Below are 12,361 nucleotides of genomic sequence, written 5' to 3'. Positions count from 1 at the left end.
CCCTGTACTGTTGTTTGCAGATGATACTGTTTTGTTGAGTGAAAACGAAGGGGAGTTGCAAGGCTTGGTGGATGAGTTTGGAAGAGTGTGTAAGAAACGGAATCTAAAGGTAAATGTAGGGAAGAGTAAAGTGATGGTCTTTGAGAGAGGTGATGTCAGTGAATGTACATCGAGGTTGGATGGTGAGGAATTGGAAAATGTGAGTACGTTTAAGTGCTTGGGTAGTGTGATGAGTAAGGATGGAGGTTTGGAAGGTGAAGTGCTTGAAAGGGTAAAGCAGGGAAGAAAGGTTGCTGGTTCTTTGAAAGCAGTGATAAGAAACAGGGAAGTGAGCATGGAAGTGAAAAAGTTACTACATGACAGTATTGTGATACCAACTCTAACGTATGGAAGTGAAGCTTGGACGTTGTTGGAAAGACACAAGTCAAGAGTGAGAGCAGTGGAAATGAGTTATTTAAGAGGAGCCTGTGGAGTCACATGGAGAGACAGGCTGACGAATGAGGATATAAAGGAGAGTTGTGGTGTGGATGTGGATGTGATAGGAAGCGTTATGAGGAACACACTGAGGTGGTTTGGCCATGTGGAGAGGATGGAGAGTGAAAGACTGACGAAGAGAGTGTATGTGAGTGAGGTGGAGGGGGGAAGAGGGAGGGGGAGGCCGAGGATGAGATGGAGGGATGGGGTGGAGAGGTATATGAGAGAGGGGGGTGTGAGTTGGGAGCAGGGGAGTGAAATGGCGGGGGACAGGGCGACGTGGAGGCGTTTTGTTTGTGGCCACCCCAAACGGGATTGAGGCGTCTGGCAATAGATAGATAGATAGATTATTATTATTATTATTATTATTATTATTATTATTATTATTATTATTGCTATAATTATTATGTACGTCAACATGAAGAACATCAACAGCACGCCCTTTTATGCTAAAGGATCCGTTGCTGTCATTGTCCCTGAGGACACGCCGCATGGTTGCATGACTTCCTGTGTCTATTTAGTAGTGGTTTCGCCATTTAACCCATACTTACTGTTTTGATGCAAATGAAAACTTATGATACGCTACCCGTTTTTAGGGGTTAATAGATGCTGATTCGTACCACTTTAGTTCTTTTATTCTATTATTATTTTTTTTACGTGTCCGACTCTGGGCAAAGGCTCAGGGCCTATTTCTTGGCGGCAGTCACCTATCCCAAGGCCCAGAAGTCCTTCTACACCTCCACATGTCACCACTTCGGCTCTAACACCCACCGTCCATACTGAATACATGCTAGGGCTGTCTCATACAGGACTGGTGTACTGGTGTTAGCAGGGGTACTTTTACGACATGTCGGCGGGTCATCTGGTAGATCAGGAAAGTCTGCTTTTTAGGACATTCAAATCCTTAAACTGTTCCCTGCCCCAGCCGGGATACGATCCTGGGTCCATTAGGACTGCAGGCCGCCTCTCTCTACCGATTCAGCCACCGCCTCCCCAGGAGTTCGACAGGCAACTCCTGATGAAAAGAAGTATAGCTGGCCAGTATTTAAAATAAGTTAGTAAGACGTCCCTGAATTGAAAGAGTTAACCTGTTCTGCCAGAGAAAATATTATCCAGCGTGTTCCTGTTATTTCCATACGACATTTTTTTGCCCAAGAGAGACTTTTTGAATGGAAGGTGCCATTTAACATGTAAGGACTTGCCTGAAAAAAATCACCTAAGGGCTGCCAGAACTCATAAATTCAATAAAAGTGTATTGAGGTCGCAGGAATGTTACAAAAACTCCGTCCACAGGTTGAAGGGGTTTACTTCTTTACTACGATGACGTACTTTGTGTTATATTCTTGCTATCGACCGGCGACTTTCTGCTGTTTAGAAACTCCGGGAGCAAAAGTTTAACCACAGCCTTCAGTAACCTTTTCAGTAGCAGGGGTGTTTCTATATTGCATAAAATCGTCTGTCCGCTTGCCAGAATAAAAGCATATTGAGCCATCAGATTGAATGGCTCAAACATGCTATGAAAAAAATGGTCGCCTTTATTTTCTTCTCTATCTTTCTATTGCAGTTTGATAGGACTTCTCTCCAGGCATTTCAGATTTATTTTAAGAGAGACCAAACATAATGAAACCTAACCTAATTGAGATATCACCTCCTTCTTTATAAACCTCCTTTGACAAAATATAACCATACAATGTAATTTATGAAGCCGGAAGACTATGATGATGATGATAAGGAAGTTGATGATGAGGTTGATAATGATGATGATGATGATAAGGATGATGATGATGATGATAATGATTCAAGTAATCGCTTCTGACTACAACGATCCCCAGGAAGGCAAGAACGCTCCCCCCCCGTTCTCATTGGAAAGGAACGTGATCGACGAAGGCAGCGGCCGACCTATCTTCAGCGTGGCCGGTTCTTCAGGCCTTGTTACTACGGCCATATGCTGTCTGGACCGGTAGAGGACGCACAAGTACACACCGATTGAAGCAGACTCAAAGGTGGGTGTGCTCTCTTTTACTCACTCTTCTTCACACACACTCACATACTTACATAAATTCTTACCCACACTCTCCAACGCCCAATAGGCTACTCACTTCTACAATCTCTCCTCTCTCTTTCTCTCTCTCTCTCTCTCTCTCTCTCTCTCTCTCTCTCTCTCTCATTGTGTGTGTGTGTGTGTGTGTGTGTGTGTGTTGCCTGCAGTTCAAGCCTACCTTTTATTCAGGATATCTTTGACCAAAATATCATAATATTTCATTATTTAACATTATTTCAGTTCAGACACCATTCTTCATTGCATCAACAACATATCTTCACTCGCATATTTCTCAACCCTGACCATCCATTTCTTTCATGACATTCCTTTCTTTCTATCCACCTCCTCTTTAAAGGAAACTAATCACCCAACCGGAAAGTTATATACCTGTTAGTTTGAACACCTGCGTTGTTTTTTCTGCTGTGATATAATTTGGAAGAAAGTATTCCATCAGTTACGAAAGTTGTCGGCAGGCCCAGACCTCAATACACTGAACAGATTTTAATACAACGCTAGTTTAATACAGCTCGAATCGAATTGAATGAAATCGTCTTGGCCTTTACTACCGACAAGTAAAATTTCACAATGATTGGTCATCTGAAAGTGTATTCTTGGGAAAAAATGGCGCTAAAACTTCTTACTTTAACCCCAGTGTACCAGAATGGAAACGTTGACCAAATTATGGTGGGTTAAATCTCAGTGATAAAGTAGAGACCCCTCCTATCTCCCCTGTCTTTCTAATGCCGCCCTTTCCCTACTCACCAACCCAGCCATGTCAACAAGTGATCAAAGCGTCTCTCCTCTCCCTCAAATGGAGAAGGGCAGAGGGCGCTGATGGGACATGGTCACCGTGGGTGTGGGGGTGGAGGGTTGTGAGTGCTGCTGCCACTTGGTTATGAAAACCTACACCAGGGCTATTCGACTGGCGGCCCACGGGCCGTTTTTGCTTGGCCCTTTGTTAGCGGAAAATTTAAACACAAATAATATATGAATTTTTCGTTTCTTTCTGTGTATAAGTGCCGGTGGCTGAATCGGTAGAGAGGCTGCCTGCAGTCCTAATGGATTCGGGTTCGAATCCCGGGTGGGGCAGGGATCTGTTTAAACAGCTTTGATCCAATTTGAACTAAACTTAGTGGAAATGTTGAGGGCCATGCCAGAAATTGGGGGATTGTCAGATGTCAAGGTCACATTAAAAAGTGAAAATAATATTAGACCAATCTTAGTGGAAGGGCTGAGAGTAAGACAAGGATAACATAATTCATCTCTGATGTCAGTATTACTGGTCAAGGTCTTATAAGCTCATAGGTTCGACTCTGCAACTTAGTATTGATTCAATTTTGGACCAAACATAGTGGAAGGGAAGCCCAGGCAAGGATGAAGGGACCTGATTAGGGAACAACAGATCAAATACTAAGGTCAAGGTGCAAGCTTAGCTCAGACTGCTTTAATACGGTCCGACCCAAACTTGGTAGAAGTGTTGAAGATCAGGCAAGGATAATTTATGCATATATGAACAATCAGTCGAACATCAAGGTCACAGGGACAAACTCAAATAGTCGACCCTGCGACCATCGGTTGGGGACCACCATATCCCAACCCTGACCTTCACCGATCGCATTATGATGCCCAATCCCAGGACGTACTCCGCCAAGCAGCTGCCACAGTCGTGGCAACAGCACACCTGTCAATCCTAAGTGACACTATGCGAAAAGCACCTCCACCCACATAATATAACACATGCACACACACACACACACACACACACACACACACACACACACACAAAGACTCTGACTCATACATATCCCAGAACAACCCTCACTGACTGGGCTAATATATGGCCCGGGCCTCCCAAAAGGCGAGGCAATCTATAACAACAACAACAACATCGGTTGGGTGTGGGTGTTGAAGTCCTTCGGTGCTCCCTCCTGTAGTTCTTATTGATCTGCTTGGGCAAAGTTATGAAATAGGCAACAGGCACATGGGTGCAGAACTTACAACATCCATTTTCACAAGGTAAATTACACCTTGCCATGTCCTACCACTGTTATCCTATTCCATCCAACCCACACCTCTGTGCCCACCCCATCCTTAATTTCCCCCCACCCCCACTCCTCCTCCGACATACATACACATGAAAATTTTAATAGAAATCTTTTCTTTCAGCAGTTCATACAACACCCATCTAAATGAAATGTATTCATCCTACTTTGCTTTACTACCCATCGTCATCTTAGTCCATCCCACCCATCCCATTTGCCCCTCCCACTTCTTTTATATATATATACATTTTTTTTTTTTCAGAAGCGCACAATCTGAAATATAAATGGAAGTTAGGAAGCCATTTTTCTCAGGCGTGAAACTCTAGTGGATGAGAGTGGCTTAGGACAATATTTTTCACAGCACAACCAATATTCCCCATCCAACTTCCTTTCGATTCCGTGTTGGCATTTTTCTTCCATTTTTACTTTCTTCTCAGTGATCCTCTTTCATTCTCTCTTTCGTTCCTTCCTAAACCATTCTTTCCAGTCACTTCATCCATTCCATCTTAGCCTCTTCAATATGGTAAGTTCTCTTTCACATTGTTCTTGATACCATCTGACGATATTATTCATTTTACTATTCACTTTAATGAAAGGCTGAAGAAGACGTCCTCTAAATCCCCACCTCAAAGATATCTATATCCTAATAGCAAGAAAGCACTGCAATCGTCGTTTTAGTACCGAGAATAACAACTCCTTCCATTCCAACTTTTCCATACTTCATCCCTCACGAGTCATCCTCCATCATACCAGTCTATTGTTTACTCCTTCATATATGCTCCTTCCAAGCAGTTCTCTATCCTAAGCCTATTCGAACTCTGTATACCACAAATATGTGGGCTAGAAGGGATCCACAACCAGGTACAGGAAAACATTAAGTTGGGAGAACTACCAACAGAGTGCTAAGAGTGATGAACCATACACCCACTTACTAATCAATCATCATTCACTCCCTTTTATATTCCCGGCTCCATTTTGCAGCCCTAATATTTCACACACACACACACACACACACACACACACACACACACAAACAAGGCGCTTCATAATAAATGTGGAGTAGAGACCATTCAGTTCCATCTCTAAATATTTCTCTTCCATTCTGCGTGCCAGCTCATTCATGTATTCTCCCTTTTCACTACCTTTGATCAGAGATTTCCTGGTGCACAGTAATTCCTTCTCTGTCTTTTCTGTCAACATTCATAGTATTTTTCTTTTTCCTGCCGATTTACCGGAGGGTGTGATGGGCGAAAGAGAGCCTTCCTTTCTATCGTTTTCTCACACGTGTTGGTTATATTCTTAGTAGGAGTAATTTCCCATAACCTCGTTATGTGCCAACAGGCTTCCAGTTGTCGCTACTTACTATGTACTTCTGTTCCTCGTCCAGTATCCCAAATTAGTATCTAAGTTTCATATTCTACTCGTCAATCATTTCTGTATGTTCTGTTATAAACTGAATTTTAATGTTTCCATTCTCTCATATGAATCATCTTTTACCCACCAGTACAATTGTAATGTATTTCTTATATTTTGATTGCACCACCACGTGATTTAACGCATCATAGCGAAAACCTCGGGAAGTGATGGGGTTAGGAACAATATCCATGATGCCTTCAGTTTAAGGACATTTTTTCAGATTTTATTCATGACAGCATTCAGTTTAATCACCCGAGGGAAAACCTCTCATAGTGAATAGGATTATAATCTCCATGAACTCTTTAGTAACAGGGCGTCTTTTGTATGTATATTCTGCTACGGCCAGACGATTGTACTGAGAATAAGTGAGATTTCTTGTGTCAGATGAATTAACATTCGTGTACTTTCGGCTGGACAGGATTATTATGCGTTAGCTTAAATAAATACTTCAGTTATGTCTCCCACAAGATGATTAATGGTGACAGTCTTTATACTTTCAGGCTCCTTCTATCCACTCACAGCTAAGAAAAGAAAAAAAAAAAAAGTTGGCGTTAGGTCAAAATGAAAACTGTATCAGAGTTGTTTATATCACAGGAAGGATAATATTTCTTCCATGAACATCACACTTCACTGCCATACCTCACACACCTCACTATCATACCCGACACCCCCACTACCATACCTCACAACCCCACTACCTTACCCTACACACCCCACTACCACATCTCACACACCTCACTACCACATCCCACATACCCCACTACCATACCCCATACACCCCACTACCATACCCCACACACCGCACTACCATACCCCACACACCCCACTACCATACCCCACACACCCCACTACCATACACCACACACCCCACTACCATATCCCACACACCCCACTACCATACCCCACACACCCCACTACCATACAGCACACACCCCACTACCATACCCCACACACCCCACTACCATACACCACACACCCCACTACCATATCCCACACACCTCTCTGCCATACCTCACACACCCACTACCATACCCAACACACTCCACTACCATACACCACACACCTCTCTGCCATGCCTCACACACCCACTACCATACCCAACACACTCCACTACCATACACAAGGCAAGCAAATCAATGTGTTAATTAAATTGGTACCTGGACTGGCCCCCTGACACGCCGTTAATTCCTACAAACAGACTGCACACACCACTCTCCACGTGTACTACACGCTCTGCACGATTGACTACTGCATTCTGTATATAAACTGCACTTTCACCGAGTTACATTTACTTTTATATGACACCTTCCGCATATAGGACTCATTCACAAGCATTAAACATAAAAATGTGTATTAGATCAAATACACGGCTGCATGTTGAAGCTGGACTTTATGTGGAACATATTCTTTTATTGAATGTGTATAAATGAATATATAGTTTATAAAGAAATCGTATTATATGACACTGACTTTGTATTAGCGACTGTGCAAACATGTAGAACCTTGTAGCCATATATATATATATATATATATATATATATATATATATATATATATATATATATATATATATATATATATATATATATATATACAGTATATATATATATATATATTCACTCATCGTAAATGTCAGGACCAGTTAGATGATGGATATAGATAGATAGATAGATAGATATTATATATATATATATATATATATATATATACTGTATATATATATATATATATATATATATATATATATATATATATATTTATATTTATGTGTTACATCACTGAAAGACAAAAACGGTGAAGTCATTAAATTCAGAGATAAGATGGTGAAGAAAGTTGAAGAATTTTACAAAGAACTGAATACATCAAAGACAGTAGTACCAATAGCTAACTTTCCAGCTGACACAAGTGAAATACCTGAGGTAACACCAGACGAAGTAAATATTTCTCTTAAAAAATATGAAACGAGGGAAGATTCCGGGAGAAGATGGAATAGTAGCAGATTAACTGTTGGATGCAGGAGCAGAAGTACAAAACAGGCTTGCTCACTTATATATTTACTCAAAGTATAAAAAGGAAGAAAATTACCAAAACATGGTGTAATGTAATAGTTATTTTATTTTACAAAAAAGGTGACTCAAAAGATCTTAGTAACTATCGACCTATTAACTTATTATCAGTCATTTACAAACTCTTCATTAAAGTCCTTACAAACAGAATAACAACAAATTTGGAGGAAAACCAAACTCGTGAACAGGCAGGATTCCGAAGCGGGTATTCGACCATTGATCATCTACACACAATGAGTCAGCTAACTGAGAAAACTACAGAATATAATAAACCACTGTGTTTAGGTTTTGTTGATTACGAAAAGGCTTTCGACTCAGTGGTGCACATAGCAATTGTAAATTCATTTCGAGAACAAGGAGAGAATGATAACATTGTAAAACTGCTCGAAAACATTTATGAGGAGGAAACTGCTACAGTTAATCCATATAAGGACTCGGAAAAAATTAAGATTGAGAAGGGTGTGCGTCAAGGAGATACAATTTCACCAAAATTATTTACAGCATACCTAGAAAGTATTTTCAGAAGGCTAGACTGAAAGACAAAGTGAACATAGATGGAGAAAAGCTAAACCATTCTAAGGTTTGCAGATGACATTGTCTTAATCTCAGAAACTGCGGAAACAGTGCAAGAAATGTTAAATGACCTGAACAGAGAAAGTCTCAAAGTAGGGCTAAAGATGAACCGGAGTATAACTAAAGTAATGTTTAATCCACAAACTCCAAAGAGCGTCATCAAAATAAGGGAAGAAATTCAAGAGGAAATCGAAGAGTACAATTACTTGGGGTAAATACTAAAATTATCGAAAAATCATGATAGCGAAATCAAAAGACGCATTACAATTGGATGGAAAGCTTTCGGTAAACATCGAGACATTATGAAAAGTAGCGTGCCAGTTTGTATGAAACGAAAAGTATATAACGAATGTATACTTCCAGCAATGACGTATGGCTGTCAGACCTGGAAACTGACATAATCGATGGAAAATAAATTAATCCTTTCACAGAGAGCAATGGAAAGATCAGTGTTGGGAATATCTTTAAAAGACAGGAAAAGATCAACTTAGGTGAGAGAGCAGGCTAAAGTCAAAGATATTGCAGAAGCTATAAAAGAACAGCAATGGAGGTGGGCAGGCCATGTAGCACGAATACGGGATAGCCGATGGAGCAAGAGGCTGACTGCCTAGACAACAAGAGATTGTAAGCATAGAAGAATAAGGCCAGACAGGAGAAGGAGTGATGAGGTAGAGAATTTTGTAGGGAAAACATGGCAAAGATTGGCTCAGTCAAGGAATCCGTGGAGAAGTTTGGGGAGGCCTTTGATCAGCAGTGGACTTGTAATGGCTGATGATGATGACGATAATATATATATATATATATATATATATATATATATATATATATATATATATATATATATATTGATCACAGTGGATTTGTAATGGCTGATGATGATGATTATATACTGTACATATATATATATATATATATATATACATATATATATATATATATATATATATATATATATATATGTGTGGAGAGAGAGAGAGAGAGAGAGAGAGAGAGAGAGAGAGAGAGAGAGAGAGAGTGGGGGACTGAAATTTATTTGAAGGACACCAATGTGTCAGGAATCTGTTCGAAGTAAGAGAGAGAGAGAGAGAGAGAGAGAGAGAGATTCAGTTTGTTGAAAGGAGTCAACAATGAGAGAGAGAGAGAGAGAGAGAGAGAGAGAGAGAGAGAGAGAGAGATTCAGTTTGCTGAAAGGAGTCAACAATGAGAGAGAGAGAGAGAGAGAGAGAGAGAGAGAGAGACTGAGTTTGTTGAAGGGAGTCAACTATGCGCTGGGAAGCCATTCGAAGTAGCAGTTAAATATACATATCCATTTGCGCATAAATGTAACACTCATTCTATATAAATTGTGGTGCTAGAAAAGGAAGGTGTGGCGCCGACATAGCAGGCGTCTCCGCTATGTGGTTATGGTACTGTTCTTCACCTCCCTCCCAATCCCCCGGAAAAAGAATACTGGACTGCAGAAAAAGGGAAACTTCAGTCCTCAATATGTCTACTTCACTTTCAGATCAGCGTGGTACTACAAAAACAGTAATGACATATATACAGATAATTCCTTGGCTGATAGATATTCTTTAACGTAATACACATTTTACTATATCTAAACACAATAGCTTATATAAACTACGCATTCTGTACTATATAAGACATATAATCAGTTTTTATAACCTACATTTTCACTCACATATACGCAGTGTTATACTCCTACATACATACAGTTTTGCACAATGGTATACTTCCACTGGGATTAGCTTTTAGGCACGGTATGGTCCCCGAGAGCCGACAGCTCCAGGAAAGGTGGCCTCCAGGGGCTTGATGCTGTTCTGTGCCGTTATCTATCAATCTATTGCCAGACGCCTCAATCCCGTTTGGGGTGGCCACAAACAAATCGCCTCCAAGTCGCCCTGTCCCCCGCCATTTCACTGCCCTGCTCCCAACTCACACCCCCCTCTCTCATATACCTCTCCACCCCATCCCTCCATCTCATCCTCGGTCTCCCCCTCCCTCTTCCACCCTCCACCTCACTCACATACACTCTCTTCGTCAATCTTTCACCCTCCATCCTCTCCACATGGCCAAACCACCTCAGTGTGTTCCTCACAACGCTTCCTATCACATCCACATCCACACCACAACGCTCCTTTATATCCTCATTCGTCAGCCTGTCTCTCCACGTGACTCCACAGGCTCCTCTTAAATAACTCATTTCCACTGCTCTCACTCTTGACTTGTGTCCTTCCAACAATGTCCAAGCTTCACTTCCGTACGTTAGAGTTGGTATCACAATACTGTCATGTAGTAACTTTTTACTTCCATGCTCACTTCCCTGTTTCTTATCACTGCTTTTAAGGAACCAGCAACCTTTCTTCCCTGCTGTACCCTTTCAAGCACTTCACCCTCCAAACCTCCATCCTTACTCATCACACTACCCAAATACTTAAACGTACTCACATTTTCCAATTCCTCACCATCCAACCTCGCTGTACATTCACTGACTTCACCTCTCTCAAAGACCATCACTTTACTCTTCCCTACATTCACCTTTAGGTTCCGTTTCTTACACACTCTCTCAAACTCATCCACCAAGCCTTGCAGCTCCCCTTCGTCTTCACTCAACAACACAGTATCATCTGCAAACAACAGTACAGGGAGTTTCCAAACACTATCCTCTCTCACCAGGGCCACTCCAACATCCACTACCCTACCTTGTACCTCTTTTATTACCCCATCCATGTACAGATTGAACAACCATGGAGACATGACACATCCCTGTTTCAAACCAACTTTCACAGAGAAAAATTCACTTAGTTCACCATCCACACGCACTGCAGCCTTCGCACCATCGTACATACTCTTCACAGCATTCAACAACTTCCCATCTACTCCATATATTCTTAACACTTTCCACAATCCTTGTCTATCCACCCTGTCATATGCTTTCTCCAAATCCATGAAAGCCGCATACAACTTCTTTCCCTTCTCTAGAAACTTTTCCACTAAAGATCTAAGAATGAATATCTGATCAACACAACCTCTTCCCTTCCTAAAGCCTCCCTGTTCTTCTCCAACTAATTTCTCTGTTCTTTTTCTAACTCTGTCTATAAGTAACCTACCATACACTTTTCCTATTATACTAAAAAGACAAATGCCCCTATGATTACCACACACTTCTTTTTCCCCTTTTCCTTTGTACAAGGGAATAATTATACCTGACTTCCAATCCTCCGGGACTCTACCTTCCTCCCAGGCCAATCTGCACATCTTCCACATCCATTCTACTACTATCTCTCCCCCATGCTTCAGCATTTCACCACACACTCCATCAATTCCTGGGGCTTTCCCCGATTTAACTTTCTTCATTGCTTCCACAACTTCCATCCTACTGATTTCTTCCTGTCTTCTCACCTCCCTCCTTCTCCCAGCCATTCCCCAGCCACTTATACTCGCATTACTTCCATCCTCCATGTTCAACAATTCCTTAAAGTGTTCTCTCCATCTGCTCACTTTTTCTCCCTTCTCCACTAGTAATCTACCATTTTTATCTTTCACTCCCCTGCTAACTTCACTTCCACCCTGTCTTACTCTTTTCACTTCTCTCCAGAACATTTTCTTACAGTCCCTCCACTTTACACTCAAATTCCTTCCAAATTCCTCATCCACTCTCTTCTTACTCTCTCTTACTAATCTTTTCACCTCTCTCTTCCTTTCCACATATAACTCTCTCTTCCGCCTCTCAACTTCTTCCACGCCCC

Source organism: Coenobita brevimanus, chromosome 33 (assembly GCF_032717465.1).
Source record: "Coenobita brevimanus isolate Jiangsu-jjx chromosome 33, ASM3271746v2, whole genome shotgun sequence".
In the NCBI taxonomy this organism is placed as follows: domain Eukaryota; kingdom Metazoa; phylum Arthropoda; class Malacostraca; order Decapoda; family Coenobitidae; genus Coenobita; species Coenobita brevimanus.
The sequence above is the reverse complement of the archived record's forward strand: the minus strand, read 5'-3'. Positions refer to the sequence as shown.